This window comes from Bactrocera oleae, chromosome 3 (assembly GCF_042242935.1).
Source record: "Bactrocera oleae isolate idBacOlea1 chromosome 3, idBacOlea1, whole genome shotgun sequence".
NCBI classification, from domain to species: Eukaryota; Metazoa; Arthropoda; class Insecta; order Diptera; family Tephritidae; genus Bactrocera; species Bactrocera oleae.
In genome coordinates this window covers 71,425,232-71,450,519 of record NC_091537.1, presented here as the reverse complement: position 1 = coordinate 71,450,519, position 25,288 = coordinate 71,425,232, and the positions used below count along the sequence as shown (strand labels likewise).

The following is a 25,288-nucleotide window of genomic DNA, read 5'->3' as shown; positions in this document are numbered from 1 at the left end:
GTGGAATCAATCATTGACCGTCTATATATTGAAGTGTAAATAGTTACATATAAAGTTTTGAATGGTAGTTTGCACACTCTTCGAATGCTAATCTGTGTTAACATTTTAGCTTTAGTCGATTTATTTAGATTGTTTATCGATTTTGTATCGATATTTAAAATCGATTTATCGACATTTTTAATTTCAGTTCTTAAATCACCAAATATAAAATAAAGTTAAAAATTTTATTAACCTTACAAATCGACGACTAATATACTGAACACTGGTGTACATACAACATATATTTACATACTTTCGTTTACACCTACGTACATGTGATATGTGTATAAATTGCGCGTATGGCTGCAGCTGTTCGGACATTAACAATATACGAGAATTTCGGGTCAAAGTTTTTGGTAAATTTAACCGAAATTTATGAGAGAACTATAAAAAATATTCACACAGAACTGAAGCAGAGTCCTAAAATATCACATGATCACACATACTCATGCTAATTTATTTACATATACTTGTATACATATATATGCGTGTGCCAATTATGCCTTTGTGTATAGTTTGCACGCCAAACAATAATAAATGTGGAAATGAAATGAACATAAAGTTATATGGCTTTCATGAAAGGGTTATTGGTGTTTATTCGGAAGTCTACACTTTCCTGTCGCATCTTTATGGAATGAAATTTGCCCAAGAGCTCACCAACGACGATGTTGTGCTAAATAATTTGGAAGCCAAAAATATTTAAAGGAACTATTGTAGATAAGTGTGCACATATGTAAGCAAAGCTTTTTTTGTTTGCTGAGGGGTCTCTTAGATATATAGGAATATGTAAATATGACATAACGGAGTAATTTTAAATTCTAAAAGCATTAACCTAACTATATATGTATGATTTCACATATCATATATCCTTAAGGTCTATTGTGCAAAAAAAGAGAATAAAACAAGAAATATAGCTGAAATGAGATTTAATTAATATTTTAGATAATGATCCAAGAAGCACTTGATTCCGATTGTGTTTGTATGGAAGCTATATGCTATAGTGATCTGATATCGGCCTTTCCGACAAATGAGTAGCATCTTAATGAGAAACGGTTATATTCCAAATTTAAGATCGTCATCTCAAAAATTGAACGACTAGTTTGCGTATAACAGACTGACAGACAGTCAGACGACATGGCTAAATCTAAATCAACTCAGCTCATCATGCTGATCATTCATGTATTTATTTTATAGGGTCTTAGACGTTTCCTTTTGGGTGTTACAAACTTCGTGGCAAACTTAATATACCCTCAATTGAAATAATGAGATTTGTGCAACTCGATTTGCCAGGAACAAGTAATAATAATCATGTAGACAAGAAATTTTGCTCTGCTCCCAGTACATAAATAATATTTTAATATCCTTTCTTAGTCTTTGAACGTCTGACCCGGCAAATAATAATTTTTTAATAAGCACTACGACCAATCGCGAAAAGTCTTAGGACTCTTCACGAAATTTGGAACGGATCATTATCTAAGGCAAGTGGAATATCCAAAAAAATTATTCAGATCGAATCGCTACTATATAATACTATAAGCAACATGGATATCTTAGAGCAGAAAACTCCTGGTGCATAATGATCATTGTTTCTTGTTTAAATAAAAATTTTGTATGGACTCAACTGATAACTGACTCATAAATCTAGTCCTGCTGCTTTCTTCTCAGCGCACGTACCTAGGAGGGACATGTGGGCGGGGTGAAGCAGCCACCTATCCCAGTATTCTTACCTCTGTAAGCATCTCAACAAATATTTTACAGGATCAAAGTGCACTGTCCCTATGAAAGGGCTTTTTTGATCCAAACTCAGGAATCCTTGTCAATGACAATTTGTTACAATCGAATTTCACTTTATTTTGAAAGACTTGATTAATTTTATTTCTACATATTTCATTCGTACGTTTAAAGTTGTGGTTGGGAATAAGAGGTGTGTGGGGAATACAGAGTGAACGCTATTATTTCACTCAAAAATATATTAAAAAAATTATTGTACAATTTTGGTCTTTATTAAAAGTAAAAAATACAACGATATATAATTTATATTTGAGACTTAATGTGCGTAACTTTTATCGATTTGAATAAATCTAAAATTTCGCATAATTATAAGCTTATTTTGTTTCAAATTCATATCTCCTCACATCACGTGAAATAATTGTAGCCACACAATGCTGGCCACACAATGATAAACCGACCAATAGACATCTTCACGGTACTCTATCGCCTCAAAAGTTGGAAAATAAAGTGAGCCGTTGGTGAGTATATGACGGACCTGCAAGAGAAAGGCAAATAAATTAACAGGAAATAGAGGGAGAAATGTAAAAATACATATATATTTTAATGGAAATTCAAAATAATATGCAAAGTTTTTAGTTTGAGAACTGTCCGGTTGTTTCAGATTTTTCGAAGACGGTGCCGGTCGGATGAGAGAGCAAAGGTTCGAAAGTTCAAAATATATGTTTGTGTGCACTCATATATTTTCAAGGACTATCGCACAACCACCGACACCCAAGACCTGTCAACAGTGAGTACATTTTAGTTGTTGTGCAAAATAAATTGCGTAGTTGCAACGTTGTCTGACCGCACGTAAATTTTTCTGACTAAAAACGCCCCTTTTCATTTAATTTAATTTAAGCATGAAAAATTTTTACACTGAACTAAGTGAACCTCATATTCCTCCAAAAATCTTTTTATGGTTTCAGTTGCCTTAATGCGTAAAACGGCACAACGCATTGTTGATTAAATTTGTACTGTAATTACAAGTATTTTCGCCCGTGGATAGAGCACAGAAGTTTTTTTTTGTTTCTGGTTTTGTCATATCTGCTTGCAAAGGAAAACAAGCGGTGAAGTCTCTTCTGTTTTTGAGAAACTAGATGCCAAAGAGGCTTAATATATTTGTGAAACGAAAAGCGACGGCCTGGAAGCATCAGATATGAATATATTGAAGTTGGCAAGATTTTCTTGTATTAATTTTAAATTGAATTTGAATTGAGTTTTATACAAAACAAGCAAGGAAGAGATAAGTTCCGGTGTAACCGAAGATTCAATACTCTTGCAACTTGCAAGGATCAAATCCGAGAAAATTCCTTCAATTAATTAATTTTATAAATAAGCGGTGATCCATTTCGAGGTTCACTAGTAATTCAAATTGAATGAAGAATGTTTTTTGTCATTCGAAAGAGTATTCTTTGGCATTTATCCTACACTCTCAGCTACGGCCGCTATATTTTCTTCACTGTATTCACAATATTATCCAATAATGAATACTGGGTCTGAAGATAGGTAGGTGTTACGAATAGAACGTTCAGTAGGCCGTAGGTATTATGTTGACCATAAGTTGAGCGCGAAACACATTTCCTACAAAACGTGAATTTTAGTAATATATAATAATAGTAATAGTTGAACAATTTATAAACGTTGTGTAGGAGTAAGCCTTTCCATGAGGAAATGACAATACTGAACAAAAATAGCATGACAGCTTGACATGTAAGTCGTGATGTGTCAAAAAAGGCTATTGAAAAAAGTACCTGTACTTGGATCACCCGTTATATAACTCATACGCTAACTGACATATTCAGCATAGGGTTTGTTAGAATAACAAAAATCAATATACGTAAGTAAATTTTTAGTATTTGGGAGTTGGGGTAATTCATAGACTAAATTTACAAACATTTGGCATTAAACTAAAGCATGACCAATCGTATCCATTCAGTTAGTTTCGTTAAGATATCTTACATATTGACCAAAATATACGGTATGAAGCCAATCGGAAGTTTTAAAATCATATACCAGGTGTATAGGAAATAGGGATAGTACTGAACCGCTTTTATCCATTTTTATCATTACAAAAAGAGATATCTGATTTTCATTAAGGTACCTCACATACCATCACTAATATATGCGGGATGAAGTCAACCGAATGTTTTAAAATCTTGATATTAGTTATATGACTAGGGCAAATTTTCAAAGATACATTGTTTAAAGAAAAATACGCTCTTTTAATTTTATTAAGATAATTCATGCATTGACTGATATTTGCAGTATAAAATCAAATGGAAGTTTAAACATGTTTCTGTTAGGTATTGGGAAGTAAAGGATTTTTTGATCCAAATCAACCAATTTTTGGCACATGGGCATATTAATATCAGATAAAGATTCTCCCAGCGTTTCTATAATATATCTCACAGAATGAACGATATTTCTGAGAAAAGTTCGCAATTAGAACTAGAGTCCATAAATTCGGCACCTAGGAGCCAGAACAGTTTTAATTCAATTGCGATAATTTTTGGTCGTAAGCTGGCACAGTTCAAAGTCAGTATTCGTGCAAAGTTTCTGCCCGATACATTCATTTGTGCTTTATTTGCATACTGGGAAGTGTGATATAATAAAAAGAATGAGGTGGAATCAAAAACTGTGTTATATGGTAAGTAAGCGTGATTGTGATCCGATTGTGCTTATTTTAACCCTGTAACATAGGCACATCACCGAAGTTACTTGAAATTGGTAGAGTAATTCTACAGATATGTCATTTCACCTTAAAGTGGGCGGACCATGCCCATCGTCCATTTTTTGTATTGGCTCTTATAAAGCTTAATTGTCAGGTGTAAACTAAAAAGTGTCTGACTTGCTTGTTAAATGAGTTATTGCACTTTTAATAGTTTTAACCGGAAGTAAGCGTATCATAACCCCGATCTCTCCCCACATAACGGGTTTGTTAAAAACTATTAAAATCACGATAAATCAATAACCATAGATTCAGAGATATAAAATTTTATACCCGAGAAGTACGAGAGAGTTTATAGAAACTGGCTTCAAATTTAGACGACAGGCGTGGCAGCGCTCACATTTAGGGACTTGGTGCTACAACCATGCTTACTTTTAATATAGCACAAGTTTAAATTCCATATAATTCATTCACTTTCCAGTATACAAATCCAGGACTAATCAATGTGTCTGGATAAAATTTTGTACAATTAGTGCCCTTAAAATATTTTATCTTACGCCCAAAAATTGTTAAACTCAGACCATAACTTTTCAAGAACCCATACGCCAAATATGTGGACCACAATGCTATATCCGACTCTGTGGAAAAAATAACGGTAAATCTGTTAGATATATTATTTAAATTCGAGGAAAATGTTTCTTTGACAATATTGATAATGCCCTTGTGTCGAATATAGATTGAATTGGATCAATAATTCTCCCATATACCTAATACAAAAATTTTCGAACTTCCGATTGACTTTATACCACATATACTTGTATATGCTTATGTGAGAGAACGTGTTTTTCTACATAACAACAGTGTATCTTTCTGCCTAAATTGGATTAAATCGAGCAGAACTTGCCTAATCCCACATATAACTGATATTCATGATTTTGAAACGTTCGGCTGATTCTAATCCATATATATGTTTATATTTATATATTTATAAAATTGCTTGATAATAAGTTCTTAAGTATACCTGAGCCATGTCAAAAATAATGAATGAGCCCCTCCATTCTCTGCCCCAATGATTTTATTATAAATTTCGCTGACGGGAGGTAAATATAATAATAAAACTAGTAGAGGCTATGACCTTCAAAATAAGTTAATTTGATACCAAATTTGATTGTAATACATTTACGATGTCGTCGAATAATGAAATTAAATCATTTCGCCTAATTTTTTTAATATTACGAACACCTGTAAGTATTTAGCCGACTTTGGTTGCAAGAGTATGAAATTTTCGGTTACCCCCGAAAAAAAATCAAATGAACGGTTAAATAAAATGTTTGAAATTTTATGAGACTGATGGACGAGTGAACTTATTGAGAAGATGGAATCAACTATGAGGGCAGTCCAGCACACACTTAACTAACAAACACTTTTCCTAAATATTAGTTTATAAGAGTATATACTTTTAGATATATTCCTCGATGGAATTGGAAAAATTATTCAAAATGTTAAGAGACTTATTCACGAATAACGGATTCACCAGATGTGATCTGGCGGCGGTTCCAGCATTGTAAAGTTAAGCCAATTTACAAACTTGTACTCCTTACTTTTTCTCATTTTTCAATACAAAAAGGTTCAACTTCTCTTGTTTACATAAAATGAACAATTTTTACACACATAATGAGCTGTAAGTACGAATGACGGTTAAAAAGCAATATTGTAAGTAAAACATATCGTATTATACTTAACCTACAAAAAGGTGTATTCATGTAATAATACTGATTATCCAATACTTAAAACTATTATACCGATACATACACGTTCATGTACATACATAGTCAGTTTTCGTACTTTTAGCTGCGTACTAGGGTGGGTCATTTTGCTTATTATATGGGGGTTTTTAGCAATAAGCCGGAAACATGTAGCCCTCATAGAAAATTAAAAATTGTCAAGGTCTACGTACGTAGGTGGGGTGGCTGTCTGTGGTCAAGATCTAACTTCACAAATTTTTAAACCGATGACAATGCATTTAAACAACTAATTTCGCTAACTAATATATACTATATTGCTGAAGACTTATTAAACGAGATTCGATGTTAAATTGGCTAAATAGAGCATTAATTATAACAAAGCATTGCACAAAAAGTTTGCGTTTCCGTAGTGCGTTCCTATCTAAAAATTAGTGGAGTGAGCTATTATGAAGAAGAAATGTCAAATTATTTGATTCAGTTCAAGCTATGGAGAAATCACAGTCTTTTTTCGCAGTGGCTTCACCGAGGCCATCCAAGAACAGCTCCGGAAAAAAGAGGTGAGAATCATTCCTGGATAAAAATGTATGAATCTCGCCAAATAAATCTTTTTCTAGGAGTATAAAACCTAAAATAGGTTCTGACAAAGTGATGCAAAGAGGTGAGGGCTCAATGGACCAAAGTTCGCAGTGAATTAAATGTTGTCAATCGGAACAACTGTTTTACTTATTTTGGTGTGTTAATGATGTCAAAATCATTGAAAAACAGTCAAAGAGAATAATACCCAGTGAACAGTATAATCTTTAAGACAGAACCATAAGCGATATACCATAAATGTGCGAGATATTATATTTTTCCAAACCTAGTGATTTGGTTGCTTCATGAGATTTGCGTCACGTTGATAACTTTAAAGTGCCTTCTAAAAGAAAGAAAAATCAAGTTTCTAAGCATTGAAAGAAGTACCCAAATATACTGCAATAATACTAATTTTTGCAGAATGAATTACAAAATATTAATCTGCATCTGAATGGCTTCATATTCGAAAGTTGATAATTTCAATCGGATCATATATTTCGATAAAACAATGAAGCGAGTTCGAAATCCATTTTTAGTGAGTACTTGAATATTATACATCTTCCAATTGAGTACCGTCCTAATGTTTGTTGTCAGAGATACTAGACTTTTAATACCGAACTGTGTGCTGATGCAACCACAAATACATACAAAACAATTATCAAGTTCAATATTAATTGCGTTTGTGGTAATTTTTCACATTTTTTCCCCGGTACAATATGTTTTCTTAGTATGTAGGTATATGTGTGGGCACAGTTCAACTTATGGCTTACAAGGCACACATAAGCAAATGTAAATATGTATATATATGTTCATTCATTTAACTCACCTGTGCTTGTGGTAGCGATGGCGACGATAATGGCTATCCCACATATTACGGTAACGTCCGTCGCCCTCGCGCTGCCGACCCGTTTTATGGTAAGCTTTGGTCGCGGTATAATTAAATGAGGCTTTCCGCTTTTTACTCAATTTACTTATCATCCATCGCATCGTGAGGTATATACTCTATAAATGCATAAAATTACGTACAAGCGACGTCTGTTTCAAGAACAGGTGAACAGCTTTTGGTTGCTCCACGGAACACGCGATTTATTAGTTAAAAGGACACGCAAAGGCTGTAAATAAAGTTGAGAAAGAACGCAGAGAGAAAGAGAAAACACAGTAGGACGTCACAAAAAATCGCGTTTCATTAAATATGTATGAACAGTTGTGGAGAACAAATATCAATTTTAGATGAGCTAAAACTACACAGGCCTTGGCAAGAACTAAGGACCCACATACCCAATTTCTCTCCACACATAAAACCGAAATAATACACACATAGCCATATGTAAATATAACTACAACCATTCATAACAACAAAGGTAAGAGGCAAAAGATGAGGCATAATGGTAAAAGGTTGTTCACCACGGGCTTACGTCAGGTTCTCTTCAACTTCAGCGTCCAGTCAATTCAATTTTTCACATAGCATTAAATATCACAAAAAGTCAGACGGAGATTACGAAATTATCTCATATGTACCGGAGCTATTTGGTACAGTGAGGTCAAAAGTTTGCAATTCTAGGCTGATTTCTAAATTTCTAACTAGTTCTGTTATTTACACATTAATCCCAAACACTTCTGAATAATTCCATTATTAGAGCGAATTTTAGTAATTTTTTTTTTGCAACACAACATTTAAATAGAACCAAAAACAACCAGATAAGTTGGCTACAAATGCTTTGGGGGTAATATTATCGTTGGTCTCAGCTTTGATTTCTTTTCGATAATAATCGACGTTGTAAAGTGACTGAGGTCCTACCTCGAGAATTATTTTAAGGTTTTTGAATACCATATTTCAAATGATATGACTAGATAGATAGATAGTTGGTATGAGGTTTGCACTGCAACCTAGGATCTATTGTGCCCTCTCCTCCATCACATGTACTCACAAAGTCCCAGCACCCTGACAAACTCCAGAAACCTGCTGGGTGCTATAGAGGTAATGTGATCCCTGTCCACATAAATGGAACCGATGGCCTTGAGTCTGCGTCTACAAATTGCGGTGCTATCTAGAAGCTTGTATTGATTTGACTATATAAGGTCACTGTTTGAAAGGACAGCTTTTTGATAGACGAGCCAACTGAGAATTGTTTTTCTAATATGAACCATGAACTTATTGCTAGAGGAGGATATGTTTTCGTAACAACATTTGTCAATGGCATATCCTAAAAATTTTCCAACCTAACGGAAAATTGGGTTCATTGCAGAGGTCTTTGATAATGCGTAAAGCCTATTTAGGACTAGTATACAATATTCTGCACCTACAAGAATGCTAAATATGAAGTTTTCTGACACAACTTCATAGGAGGGGGAAATATTTTAGCTAAACAACTGGCTAGAGAAGACCGGGTCGAAGGTATAGGCTGTCAGGATATGTGGGGCTTTTGACGATGTTGTAGGCAGTTTTGTAAATGTTTTAGAGTTAAGCTTAAGAGATTTCGATTAACGATATCTTTCTTGTAGCTGATGGTGCATACATCTTAAATGGGAACCCTATTTTACCACGACGGTGTCTCAAGTCGTCTTTAGAATAAGGTGTGCAAATTGGAGAGAGATATGGATAACATATAATAAATAATCAGTCAGATTATAAACGAAAAAAAAAACTGGATAGAGTATTTCAAAATTTCAGAGATGCATTGACAAAATCTCCAAAGCCGTCAAACTTAATTATTTTCATAACTTAATGAAATCATAGTGGTCGATTACACTTTGATGAATTAGCAACACCGAATCGATTAAATTGAAAAAGATGTGCGGGTTACCACTGTTCCACTGCTGTTAAAATTGTGAATTCAGCCGTTGCTTTCGAACAAGTGATATATTTGTACAATTTTATCAGCTACTTTTTGGAAATGTCTTATTAGTTTATTCAAAATATGTCATTGGTTGTTGACTAATATGTGGTAACAGTAGCAACCGTCCAATGTTACTTTCACTTTAGTTATCTCAAGCCTTAAATCTTCTTCAATTTTAAAACACAATGTGCGTCGAAAAGAAAAATTAACCGTATTTGACAGAATAAAATACGCAAAATCTTAAAAGCAAACAAAGTGAATGAAATGCGTTTTCGGTGGACTTGAAATACTTAAGGTTTGCAGTGACGATAGTGGAAGGATGAGTGAATTTCGTTTGTTGAAAATTTTATTAAATGAAAAGCGGAATACTGAAATGGGCACACATGTGGACTAACATCATTATTATGAAACAACCAAACAAGGGCTAAGTTCGGGTATAACCGAACATTTTATACTCTCGCAATTTGCAAAGATCAAGGTGGGACAAGCTGCCATCACAAAAATATTCTTCGTGCACTTGAAAAATTATAGTGCGATCTCGACATAGAGAGCACTATTTGTGCAAGTCTTTATTCTGATAGTTTCATTGTTGATTGTTTTCTAAACCGTAAAGTGAAAGAATCAGATGGAATTAAAATATTTGTTATATAGCAAGTATACGTGGTTGTTACCCGATTTCGATCATTTACACAATGTATGTTACAAATGTTTAAGTTAGTACGTACCAAATTTGGGAGGGGCGTGGCTGAATTTTTGAGGGTCAAAATTTGTTGATCTCGATTGTCGAAAAAACTATGGGTCCTATAGAAAAAAAAATATATGGCAATGTTGTAGGTAATGAAAAGGTCAATAACTTTTGTCTATCAACTTTCTTCACATAACCTCAAAATTTATGCGAAAAATTCCAAACACCAACTTTTTCGATTTTATAAATTTTTCTTGTACAACAATTTTTTACTTTCACGATTTTTGGCGGAATCTTCCCTTTTTACGTCCCAAATACACTGTGTTTTTTATATTTAAAAAACTTATTATTTTCTCTTCAAATTGACTTTATATTGGAGTATATCCTAATTTTCAATCAAAAAATCTCCAGTCAAAATTTCAGATTTTTTTCACCTACACACTCTTTTACGAACAGCTTTATCACCAACAGACCAGCTTACGGAGCACAGAGGCAAACACATTTCTTGCAACAAAAACGCACAAAAAGCGTTCTACCTTTTGAGATGTGCCCGCCACACTTTAAAATTGCCTAACGGTCACTCTACCCGCAAACCTGGCGCACAAGGTTTCCTCACAACAAATCTCCGTGTGTACAAGTAGAACTGAAGAGCGGTCTCGGAATGGTATAGGTAGAGGTAAGGTGTGCTTTCTTTTCAGCTTTTAAACGTTGTTTGCATGTAAACGACAGCTGAACGAAAGCACACAAAGGCATTTTACACCAAAATCACATAAAATGGTACGCGTGTGTTTACATCAGGTTTATGGTAAATCCACATGCAAAATATGACTATCTTTTCACCTTAAGCGCAACTTGTCTTCACATTTGTCGTGCCTTTTACTTTCGAAAGGCAAACAAAGAACTCGTAGTTTGTGCTTTTACAGTGTGAAGTAATAGCACACACTGTTAAGGTGCACTACCGCAATGTACAGGCCTCCGAGCACTCTTCTTTTCCAATCTATAAATAAATCCCTAAAAGTTTTATATTCTTGCATTTACATATGTACATATGTATATCCTCTGAGAAATATTTCAAACAGTATGGTGTCAAGAATTCAATTACCAATGTGGCAATCCCGCTCTTCGTTTCCATGTAGCTATGAAAATAACGCAAATATTGTTATGCCGATTTAATGAAATTTATAAAGAGAATTTGCATTTACATAAATCATATTTCAGCGATATGAGCATGATGTCGCATAATATTTTTATATGTTTCAGATAAAGAGACTACTTGTAATCATCTACGACATGTTGAATAATAGCTTCAACCAAAAGACCATGCGAATTATAACGGCGCATATAAGTATATTGGAATAAGACAATGGAAGTGAGTCAGGATATTTTATAATAAGTTGGCAGTAACTCTCTAGAAGTTTCAAAAAAACCTCCTGGTCATATCACTCATGAATGATTGAGCATGCCTTGTGCAAAATGAGTGCTACGCTATTTTCATAAATCTGCTCCTCAGCTGTTTTTTTCTGTTCTCAGAGCTTAAAAGAATGTACGCGGATCACAGTTAGTTTTTTAACAAGTCACCAATCGTACTAAAAAAATATTATTGAAAGGTTTGAAAATTACTGAGTATGGTGTATATCTCTCAATGGTAGGTTAGGTTAGACTCAGTTTCGACGATCTATGTGGGGAATATTACGAGGATAACATTGGAACAGTAGAAACAGCGGTCTTTTGTGATACCAAAACTTTTAGATTAATCGACGAAGCTGGAAATTTTAGCTTTACCAGCAGGCAGGTCAACAACAAATTTAACACCAAATTTCCTTACAAGCAAGTTAGTTTATCGAAGGAAACCAAATTTTATACATAGCATCACGACGATTTTTTAAACATATATACGACCGTTTGCATATACGAATGTTGAACGAAATATATCTCCTATAATTTTCTGACTAATATAAGATATATAGATAAAAAGAACTGCGATCATCATAGGTTGAACACATTAATAATTTAAAATGCGACAAATTACTAATAGAAAATGTCGGAAACGCTTGCAGTTAAAAATTCGACAATTTTCGCAAAAATATTATATGAAACCCAGCATCTACTCGACTATCTCAAAGCAAGTTTATAATCCAGTTTTTATTCAACAAAAAAAAAAAAATATATTATATATCCTTATTCGTGTCAAAAATCGAATTGGAACTAAAAACAAACAAGCAAAAAAGTTAATTTCGGTTGCAGCGAAGCTATAATACCCTTCACAAATACAAAGGGTTCCTTACAAGAACTAGATTCCGATCGTTCAGTTTGTGTAGCAGCTATAAGCTATAGTGTTCTGATATCGGCCGTTGTGACAAATAAGCAGCTTCTTGGTGAGAGAAGGGCTGAAAACTTTGCTCAAAAACTAATGGACCAGATTGAATATATTCAGACAGACGGACAGTTCATCATGCTGATTATTTATATATATATTTTATAGGATTTCCAACGTTTGCTTCTAGGTATTATAAACTTCGCGGCAAACTATACCCTGTTCTGGGTATAAAAATCCCATATAAATAAAAAATGCGAGTCTGAACTATGACGACCTTTTACCAGGCGATTTATTTTTTTATTTTCTATATAGTATAAGATTTTCTGGTAGTATATAGAGTAAGTATTTCCTAAAAATTAAGCACTCTAATATACTAAAATACTTGATTTATGAATATATTAGCTGTAGTAAAAAGAAATCCAATGGTTCCAAACGGTTTTTGTGCAATGATTAGGTCCTGCACAATTGTAAGCGATGTTTGGACTCTCCATTATTTGATCGATTTTTTCGATAATTGGTCTTCCAGAGCGTGGTGCATCCTTGACATCGAAATAACCGGAGCAGAATCAACGAAATAAAAATTGCGTATTATTAGCTGTTACAGTATTGGGACCATAAATGATATTCATATTTTCAGCCGCCTGACTTTCTTTTTCGCCCTTATCGAAAAAAAAGTAAAATGTAGCTATTTTTTCTTTGCTAGTGTCCATCTTTGATACGCGCTCAAAGAAAACTTAATCAACCAATCACAAAACAATTTTTTTTAGTACGAAATGTCATCTAGCCGAACTCGATCAGACTTATACAACTCGAGATATAGATAAATATTGCCATCTATTGGAAAAATAATGGAGTTTTTTGCTACACATAATATAACCAATATTATACATATTAAATATAGATTAGTAATTTAACAAATAAAAATTTCAACACGAAGTTTACTAATGGAAATACATTACAATGACGCAACTTAATATATTACAAAATTTTACTCCAGCAAGCAGAAGTTTATATATTATGATATATCTTATATTTTATGATATATCTTCTAAGGTGTTTTCATTTTGTGTAAATGTTTACATTTAAACGTTAGATATTATACTTACATAAGTAATTACGAAATCATTTATTTGGTCTGGTTGCATACACTCAAATGCGTGAAAGTATGTATACCTACATAACTCACTATGCGCTAATGTATTCATTATTTTCTATACTCAGTTAATAAACAAATTATACCTTCTCGTTCGTCATTTGGAATTTGTGAATTGAATTTTAGTATTTTACACATTTGTTCGAGTGTTATGTATATATATTTTGTGTTAATTGATTTTCTACGCCGAAAGTTGAACTTTTATTTTTTAAAAATCCTCTATTAATATGGTGTTTGTTTATAATGGTTGTGAAAAAGTAACTTTTAGCTGTATCAACTAGAAGTTTAGTAGGTTAAATGTAAGTATGTATTATTTGATATTATATTGCAACTCTTTCCAAAAAAATTAGAAGATATGTTAAAATCTTCCTCTAGCCAAAAATTACTAAATAGCAGTATTCCCTCAAATTATTTGGACTTACTTATATAGTATTCATCAATGAATATATACATATCTATATATCTTATGAAAATTAAACGAGAATGTTATTGCTAACAGAATGTGGGGTTAAATTGTTGAAATCGCACCAGTCCTCCTACCTCTCCGTAATTTCTATCCCTTTGGTCTACCTTATACTTGAAATGAAATTCCTGTCTTCCAGAACGACACACGCATTCACTAAATTGTCCTAATAAGAAATGCCGATTACGTAATAATTATTATTTTGTAACAAATCCGATTTATTCTTCAAATATTTTAGAGAAATTTAGTTTTGTTTTATTAAACCTTAATTTACTTTTTATTGCACTTTTTTACTGTTTTATTTTATATAACTTCATTATATCATTTATGTTATTTTATTTTTAATTATTTTATTTTATTCCAGTTCAGTTACCTTTTTATTTTTTCAATACTCTCTTTTAATTATTTTACTATACTGTTTCGAGTTGTTGTAAATAATGAATTTAAACATATGCAGATATGATTAAATCGTTCCATATTTGTATGTCAACGATTTATAACATGAATTTTGCATTTTTCCAATAGCGTATTTATTGACAAATTTTCACATTTTCCGTTTTGCTTCATTTATTGTATGAATTGATGCACGCGCATATGTATTAATGTATATGTATTGCGTTTATTTGAATCGGAATATTACAAATCTCAATTGAATAACAACAAAAGCTAAAGTAGGCATACATATGTATGTGCAGCACAATAATAATTAACAATAAAATTGCATGCTCAGCTGGATTTGCAGACTCAAAGTCACTGTTTTTTTCTTTTCTATCTGTCACCTGACGTCGTTTGAACGCCCTGCTGCTGTTGGCGAGCAATAATAATATGTTTGAATGTACATTACGAACGTGTAATAATTTTGCGCTTGTATGTGTGTTTGTGTGGGAGCATACACGCGTTTAGTTTTTGTTTCTGTACGTACATATGTATATATGTGTGTGTTAGATTATTTGTCGTATTTGTTTTTAACATTAATTATGCGCAACATGTGACCTCGCAGCAACGACCGACTGACCGAGTTATGGCTGTATTGCTGTCAACGTTATCATCAAAATTTGCCGCCAATTAACTTTTGGCGCGCACAAATTCACAAATACACAACCACAAGTATTAAGTAATTTCATACAAAAATACACATACATACTCCTTCGCACATGCAATTGGCGGCTTGTTACTTTTTGCTTTCCTCTACTATTTACTGATTTGCATATATACTTGTATGTATTTGTCTAAATGTTTAGTAGTATTCAATATGCCTTTGGAAGTCTCACAGTTTCTCGCACAAACACATTCACATTAAATGCTGTCAAAACGTGTTACTTAAGAGACCGCTTTTACGTGAGCGCATTATTAACGTTAAATTTTGGAAGGCGGCAACGTGTGAGAGCATTTTTTGCCAATACTCGTACATTAAATGTGACCTAGTGTGCAAATTCCTTGTATTTTCGATAAGTTTGTTGTATTGCTATTGTTGTTGTTCTTGCTGTCACATCAAATTCAAAATATGTTAAAAAATTAGCAACTTTTTATCTCACCGGATAAGCGACTGTCGCACTGGCTAACTGACCGACAGCAAAGACAGACTTAAAGTTTTTGTATTTATGAAATTTTGTTTTGTTGTTGAATTTTTTTGCATAAAAATAGCGATTATTGTTATATTGTATTTATATAAGGGTCTGAATAAATATAGAGGTTGGTTGCAAGAAACAGCGCTACTAGCTCCAAATTTGTTTTCTCAAGTTAGTACATCTGTCGTGAGAACACATGCAAAGTTACAAATCATTCTGTATATTTTCAATATGGAAAAAATTTAGCATCGCACAGTGATTAGATTCTTTTTTTGAAAGGTTTTAAAGCAAAGGAAATTTATCAACAATTGTTAGAAGTGTATAAGTAGTCCTCACCTTCAAAATGCACCGTTGAATTTTGGCCTGTTGAATTTAAACGTGGTGGTACTAATCTTGAATACGAACCACGCGAAGGGCGACCAAACTCCGCAACCACACCAGAAATGATTGAGCAAGTTCATAATATTGTTCGTGAAGATCCAAGTTTGACTAAGCGTGAAATTGCTAATGCCAAAGAATCTCAGACGAACGAATACTTCATATTTTACATGGAGAATTACATATGAAAAAGCTGTTCGGAAAGCTAGTGCCGAAAACATTAACAATTCAACAAAAACTGGATCAAAAACAAATCTCTGAGCGTTTTAAGCAGAATAAAACCGATTTCCTGCGTCGTTTTACAACTATGGATGAGACTTGGTTCTACCACCATGTTCCTAAATTGACCAAAGGACTTTTGTTGATTGATTATCTGTAAAAACGTAAAACAATCAATTCTCAATATTCTTGCAGCCTCTTGGATCAGATAGATAAAAAGATTCCTGGTTTGAAGCACAAAAAAATTATTTTTTAGTAAGGCAAGGCACCTACCAACGACAACTACCTCTTCAGAAACCTAAAACAATTCCTTCGTGGAAAGCGTAAGGCGGGTATTTTGCAGAGCATCCGGAAAGGCATTAAAGGTATGGCGTACAATTATTGGAGGATCATTGGAATAAGATTATTGAAGGGAGATTATATTGAATAAAAAAATATATTTCGTACTAAAAAATGTTTTTTTTTCATTTCACACACAAATACATGTATATATTTACATACATTCAAATGTGTGTTCTCGAGCGCTTCTACAAAAATGCACTATAAACAACTGCACACACACCACTGTAGCAGGTGTTGTTGTTTTATATGTTTCCGTTATAATTCCTTTTGTTGAATGTACCAGTTTTGTTGACAGCGCGACGATGACTGACTTATACAGTGGTACAGCGATTTGCTACCAAAGAAAAGCCATGTGATGTACATAACAACAGCAACAAAAAAGTACTTTTACGGTAGCGATTGTGGTGAATTTATACTTAGATTGCTCTGAGGGAAAACGCGAGAGCAGTGAAAGAATGCTCTGAGGCAGATTATTGCAATTGTGGACAGCATGTGACTTTGTACTGGTATTGGTTAGCAGTTGAATACAGAGAGCGAGAGCAATGAGCAGAGCAGGATTGAGAAACAACTACGCTTCGTGAGTGACTATTTATATACCTATCTGCACCTTATTTACAAAACTATAGAGCAAGGATTACTTGTACCTATATGTTTTTCTTATTCATATGAATATTTACTTTACTCGCATGTAGTATTTTTATAAACCATACAAACGTACATATAGTAAATAAGGTCGTCATGCTTTTGACGTAATTTTCAGTATTTTCTAAAACGGGATATTTTTAAGCTTTTCGGGAAGTTCTGGGTATAGTTAAAGACTCCATAATTTTTACTTCGAAGTTAGTAAAAATGTACGACATTTTTGAAGAAGGTAAGGAGACCTTCCGATTAATTAATTTGAAGCTTTGTCTAGATTAGAGAAAGATGTCTACTGTACACACAAGTCGTATTCTTTGGACACAAAGTTCAAGGACCGGACCCTGGAAGCCATTGTGATGAACTATAAATTGGAAATGGATACTTATTTGTCCCACAGTTTTATATTTATTTTAACCATTTAACTATTTTCTATGACACCAGTAAGTATTTTTTAAAGTACTTACAGAAAAGTTTTATTATTTTATTATTTTTTAACGACAGTGCACCTGATGCCATTCAAAGTTGGAAAAACATATTAAAACGCAATAGCTGCACAAACAGTTTTTGGCATATGCTTACTGAAGGTCTGCCATAGATTCTATTAGTTTATTATCAACAACGTTGTATTTTTGGTCTATTGTAGTGGATATGGGTGTTTTTTCTGTGTCCATTTATCCAAAATCCGGCAATTTATTTCCGGCAAATTTCTTCGGTTGATTTTTATACTTCCGGAAAGGAAGTCTATTAGGGATTTATTGTTAAATTCTCGAAGTGGGCCGAATATTGACTTTATTTTCTATAAATTTGGTATTTTGCTTGTTCTGCCGTTTATAAATCGACAGCGGTTTATTACTTTTGTTAAATTAAATAAAAAATGTTTGTTAGGGCACTGACTCCGTCGCTGTTGCTGTGCCAGCTCCACTGAGTCTGAATGCATAGACAACTACAATTTCATTCTCCAGAAATTTTTTTAATGATAACATCGAATTAAACCTATATATACACTTTACAATTCATAAGACTACTACGTGCTGAAATTATCGAGGTATCTGCCATAGCCATCGGCAAGGCTTCCACGAACGCCAAAACAAAAATTATTGTCCATAGTAGAAGTGGTGCCAGCACTATATATATTTAGTATCAAGTAAATATATCTACGTGTGTATTAGTCAGCTTAAACTGCCATATTTTCTGCTTTGCCGGTCACGCGTCATCGGCTGATTTTCATCCGCACATCCGCACCACCTGTAGTAACCGGCATTTCGTGGACTCAACACGAGTTTATGGAAGTAGTTCATTGTAAAAACATGTTTGTATATAATTGAATTTATATATATTAGTACGTAGTAGAAGTATACTTTCAGGCGATGAAAGTGAGCACGTTGCGTTCAGTCTTCTGCTCTGGTTAAGCGCTAAGCTGTCAAACATGTGCACTTTGAATGTGCTTTGCGAACTTTTGTTGGCTGCTTAAACAATCATAACATCTGAACCATACTCCTCACAACCCAACCAACGAGCTGCTAAAAGAATACGGAAACAGAAAGAACAACAACATTTACTTAATACGTAATAGTTAAGCATTTTCATACTCTCGCAACCTGTTGCTACAGAGTATAATAGTTTTGTTCACCTAACGGTTGTTTGTATCACCTAAAACTAATCGAGTTAGATATAGGGTTATATATATAAATGATCAGGATGAAGAGACGAGTTGAAATCCGGGTAACTGTCTGTCCGTCCGTCCGTCCGTCCGTCTGTCCGTCCGTCCGTCCGTCCGTCCGTGCAAGCTGTAACTTGAGTAAAAATTGAGATATATTTATGAAACTTGGTAGACATGTTTCTTGGCACCGTGAGACGGTTGGTATTGCAGATGGGCGTAATCGGACCACTGTCACGCCCACAAAACGCCATTAATCAAAAACAAATAAATTGCCAAAACTAAGCTCCGCAATAAGATACAAGACTGTTATTTGGTACACGGGATCACATTAGGGAGGGGCATCTGCAATTAAAATTTTTTTTAAAAGTGGGCGTGGTCCCGCCTCTAATAGGTTTAATGTGCATATCTCCTAAGCCGCTAAAGCTATAATAAAAAAATTCACTGAAAGCAAATGTTTTTAGAACCTCTACCTGCAGTGTGAAAATAGTTTAAATCGGGTGGCAACTCCGCCCACTCCCCATATAACAGTACTGTTAAAACTACTAAAAGCGCGATAAATCAAGCACTAAACATGCCAGAGACATTACATTTTATCTCTGTGATGGTATGAGATGGCTTTATAGGAACCGCGTTCAAAATTAGGCAGTGGGCGTGGCACAGCCCACTTTTAGGTGAAAACCCATATCTTGAGATCTGCTTAACCGATTTCAACTAAATTCGGTGTATAACGTTCTTTTTATAGTTCTATGTTATAGGTAGTGCGAAAATCGACGAAATCGGAATATAACCACGCCTATTTCCCATATAACACCATTTTCAATTCCATCTGATTCTTTCACTTTCCACTATGCATATCAAGCAACAATGATTATATCGGGGTAAAACTTTGCGTGAATAATACGTTTAAAGTATGCCACCTTGTGACCAAAAATTGTCTAAATCGAACCAAAACTGTTCAAGCCCCTAAGTACTAAATATGTGGACCCCAGTGCCTATAGTTGACCTTCTACCGAAAATATCAGCCAATCCACAAAGAAATCTCAAACGAGTATACCATTTGACTTTGCGAGAGTATAAAATGTTCGGTTACATCCGAACTTAGCCCTTGCTTACTTGTTCTATTTAGCTATTTGTTTTTGTGTTCAAAGTTAGCGTGGAACTTAATATTCGTCGGTGGCCTTTCCAGTTTAAACACCATTTTGTGACTGAGTATGTGTTGGTGCTAGAGTAGGTCACTCGCCGTTAAAATAGTTTATAGGTAATATTCATTGAGAGTTCTTAACAGACGCTACTACAACAACAACAACAAACATATAATAACAAAAACAGTAATAGAAGGAAATAAGTAACAGCAGCTGTACAGGCAATATGAGCATTACATGGAAACACTTTTAAAGTCCGTCGTAAAAATAAGTACATATTTTCGTACAAAAAATGTTTGCTATAATATAGGCTTTTTGTCCTTTCAACTTGTTGCCACCGTTGATTGATTGTTGTATACAATATTATTATAATTGTTTTGATTAATATACATAATGTTTTTCTTTCTTTGTTTACTTTAAAGCGCTAAAACAAGGAATTCACATCTTACTAATCAAACAGTCAGTAGAAACAAATAGAGGTTGCAGAACCACACAGCATTTCTAGGCAACCTGAACTCCGCTACAGAACGACAAAATATAGGTCAGCAGTTGAGATAGGAAAAAGCTGGTTTCATATGGTCAAGTTATTACTTGTGCTCATATTTGCAGATAAGTGGTCATATAAAATTAAAAATACCTTTAAAAAATTTTAAATTGAGGGCAACGCCATGTGTTTTTTATAAAAGCATTGCTTGTAAAATTTTACTAAAATTTCTACATATTAAAAGTTTGTTGGCGACTGTTTGTGGGAGTAGTTTTGTAATACTACGTGCTCAAATAGGTTTTTGAACCCTTTCAATATTTATTAGCAGCGGTTAAGCAATTTTTTAAGTACACATAATTTATTTATTAAATATGTGCATGTGCGACACCTGTTTCGTCTTTTTATAAAAATATTTCGTCTTTAATAAAAATTTGCTCACACGTTTGATATCTATCCCCACTAATTCGGCGGAAAATATAAGCTCCGAAGTTCCTAACTTACTGTGGGCGAAGAGCTGACTGGATCGCTTACGACCATACTCGGTTCAAAATGATCTTGCGGCAGCGCATGAACCGATAGTGCCCCGCGCTGGCCCATTTCCCGCTAAGCCCAACCATCCAGTGGAAGAACACACGAGAAGAAGGAAGAACCGACCCGTTCCCATTCTGTTGATAGCGGGGCTAGGGTACCAGGGTACTAGGATCCTTGCCAGCTTATCAGCTTTACAGTTGCCTGCGATTCTTCTGTGGCCTGCCGCCCATACCAGTCTTATCACAAAGTAGCTCACTGCCATTGATAACAAGGTGAGGCATTGCTTAACCAATCTTTAACGCACAGTCAATCAGCTCAAGACTAGTATCGCCGCCCCGCTATCAGAGTGGATAGTCAATTCTCTGAAGGAGGCGGCACAACAATGCAGTAAATCTACCACTACCTTAATGGCAACAATCTCCGCTTGAAAAACACTAAAATAGTCAAGAAGTGTGAGCATTTCCGAATATTCAGACATGCGTTCATTTAAGAACACAGATTTTCTGAGTCCGATAGCAACTTTAGCGTTCATACACCTTCCGGCGATATCTATGGGCACTATATGCAAAAATAAATCTTGTATAGACCGTAAGAAACAATGTCACAATATGTACGAACAGTTCTTTAAATTATATTATTAACTTTAGAGTTCAGCAGAATGCTTCTACATCGCAGATTTATGAAATTTTTAGTTCAAGATTCTAAAGAAGATTACGTCCATCATTTGAATATTAACAAAACGCAAAACCAAACGCACAATCAGTGCCTCATGCTATTTAATTGCGAAATATGGACGCTAAAAGGACATAAAAGTCATTTCATAGACGACAATAAGTGCACAGGAATTTGTGTCTATAAAAAGTATATGTACTAACCAATGTTTGGATGTTTAAAGAATTAAGGCAACAGCACAAATATACCCTCCCTGCTCTTGAAAATGTGGAACCTTTGGACTGATAATTTTAACAATTCAATTTGTGCAAAACCCGGAAAAGCTTTATTCTTCGCATGTGAAATACGTGAGGTTGTTTTTAATCTTAATTACGAAAATAACCCACAATTTTACGGTGAAAATGAACGAATTAAACATTCAAACACACCGGCATATAACTGCCTTCCGCGAAAAACGGCCAGTAAAAAACGAGAACCTGCACAAACACACGAGCATCCAGCAAGTTTAAGTGCTCTTATCCAATCGTTTTATCAAGGCGAGTCAACTCGATCACGTATACAAAAGGTTGAAAGGCATGGAAGTCATCAAATGTTGCCAGTAATTGTTTGGGGAACATTCATTCCCTCATCGTGCTAAAGTGGCCTCGCTCGTATTGCTACAGTTACACATCACTTCCTATAATGTCACCAGCAAAACGGAAAAGAGAAATCAAAATGAAAAAAAATTCTACCGGATCATCTCGTCAGCAAGACAATACGGCGAGAAGCTACTTAGCTTGCTGCAGATGGTGCAGCCGCTGGCGACGAATTCGCTTTGTACTCCAAAAATAAAAATTAAAACAAAGTTATAGATATATGGTGCTGCAAATGCACATATAAAATGAAAGACTTGTTTAATGCAACTAGAGAATATACACCATTTTACTTAAGCAAGTACGCCCCTGCTTCAAATTAGAAATGCTTAAAAGATGTTATAATAAAAGGTGACAACCATCAATAATTGGCACGAAATTTAATACGAAAATAGAGTTAGAGTAAAAATTTAAAAATAATTTTCTTGCACTCTTAAATAAGACCATTAAAAAAAAAAACAAGTAAGGAAGTTCGAAGTTCGAGTGTAACCGAACATTTTATACTCTCGCAACTTGGTAGGATCAAAGCCGGGATATAACTTCAGATGTTGGCAAAATTTTATATTAAAGGAAGTATGGATCCGATTCAACCCATATTTGACACAAAGCATGCTATTATCGAGAGCTTCATTTATTTATTTTATTATATGAATTTCAATTATTTATCTTACACATTGACCGATATTTTTGGTAAAAGTCAACTATAGGCACTGGGGTCCACATATTCAGTACCTTGAACAGTTTTGGTTCGATTTAGACAATTTTTTGTCACAGGGTGGCATACTCTAAACGCATTATTCAGGCAAACTTTTACATCGATACAATGATTGTTGCTTGATTTGCATAGTTGAAAGTAAAAGAATCAGATGGAATTCAAAATGGTGTTATATCGGAAATAGGCGTGGTTATATTCCGATTTCGTCGATTTTCGCACTATAACATAGAAATATGAGAAGAATGTTATCTATCGAATTTAGTTAAAATCGGTTAAGCAGATCCCAAGTTATGGGTTTTTCACCTAAAAGTGGGCGATACCACGCCCACTGTCTAATTTTGAAGTCAGTTCCTATAAAGTCGTACATATTGAATTTAGTTCTCACTTTATTTTTAAGACCGAAAATCATAACAAGAAATCTTAAGAGAAGCATTATTTGAAGTAAATATTTTAAACAGGAATTAATTTTAATTTTTGTGCGGCAGTCTGGCCTCAGAATATAAACTTTTAGATAACATTTAGAAATTTTTCTTAAACCTATCTATAGAAAAGAGTCAGATTCTACCGCTCCAAAATATTTTTGTGGAAATTTCTCTACGTGTCACTGCAGAATGTTAAAGTATAGTTAACTTAACTGAATAAATTTGGAAATTAAAGGGCTATTTTAATGCGTAAGCAACAATGCCAATCGGTTTAACATTATGGCTTGTTTCCTTATTGGTTGTAAAAAGTATATTCACGATAAATCATTTTACTACATATTTGTTACTCCATTATGGTTGTTTTCGAAAGTTTTCTCTATTTATGTCAGCGCTACCACCGCGATCTTTTTTCTCTTCGTAAAACCATCACCAGCTCTTTGTAATCTCGTGGGGAAATGCCAACCAAAGCTTTGCCAAAGACGCACTCAACACAAGAATAGGGCAGAACAACCAAGCATTTTATCGTGAGGGCACACCACCAAATCACTAAGCTAAAAAAAACAATTGACGAAGCGGAACGCACAAAACGCAACCTTGAATAAGTAAAAGCATATCCCACTGGAGCTGTTACGACTCTGGGAGGTTGGAAATACTCTTGAGTTAAAGAGAAAACAACACAAAATACAATACTTGCTATTTTCTCGGCGCTTTTGATGCGCGCGAAAACGAAAACTTGAAAGAAATAACAGCAACGTTCCAAACTATTTTTCACGAGTTTCTCCATAAGTTGGCGGTTTTTTCTTCACTCCTCTTCCACCTTTTAGTTGCTTGTCTCGTTGAGCACTCTTGCCATAGGAAGCAGTTGATGCGATGGTTGTATTTGGGTGGTATATTGTTTCCTCGGTTAGCTGGCTTGGTCACGCCGTGCTTATTTTAGAGTTCATAAGGATCAATAGCTCGCTTCGGTGGCGTTGTCAAAGCACTTGGAAATTGAGTTTGAGATGCGCAAAGCGGAAAGTAGAAAACAAAACGCAGAACGCGTAACGAAGTAACGGTGATTGCGAAGGTAGAACACTTGTTTCGCTGATTTGGCTTAATTAATTTCATTTGACCCATGCGCCAACCACTGGTAGTAACCGCTAGTCGTAGTTGTTGCTTCACAAAATATTTAAGTGTTTTACTCTGGTCAACAGCTTACATTTTGGCATCCAAGAAGATATATATATTTAATTGAGAAAACAATTTGTTTAACCCATAAATTTGAACGCCATATATTTTAGTCACTCTTGTTTATATCACTGGAGAGTATCCAGATTTATATCTTGTCAATTGCTGTAACTATAGTATAGTAATACCAAAGTTTAACGTATAGTATTTATAATATATCTATATATATATAATAATAATTATAATAATATATATCCAATGTTAAACAGTAAATTTTGCTAAGATACCTTACATATTGACTGATATATAGGGCATATGGCCAACCGGAAGTCTGAAGGTCTTATATTAGAAATATGAGGGTATTGACCCGACTTTATCTATCTATAGTTAGTTCGGAAGTTTGAGATCTCATAGATTGATATTTTCAGTAAAAAGTTAGCACCCGGTGCTGGGCTCCTCATATTCAA

General features: G+C 34.3%; 2 long non-coding RNA genes across 2 annotated transcripts in view; both read right to left on the bottom strand.

Moving 5' to 3' along the window:
* The window catches only part of LOC106616379 (uncharacterized), a 384,138-nt gene that overhangs the window by 158,061 nt on the left and 200,789 nt on the right, over positions 1 to 25,288 (bottom strand). The window lies entirely within an intron of this gene.
* Positions 1,956 to 17,042, bottom strand: LOC138855975 (uncharacterized). Its single transcript, XR_011395114.1, has 3 exons — positions 16,917 to 17,042; positions 7,622 to 7,907; positions 1,956 to 2,305 (listed from the first exon to the last, which is right to left on the bottom strand). It is a non-coding gene; the product is annotated as an uncharacterized lncRNA (long non-coding RNA).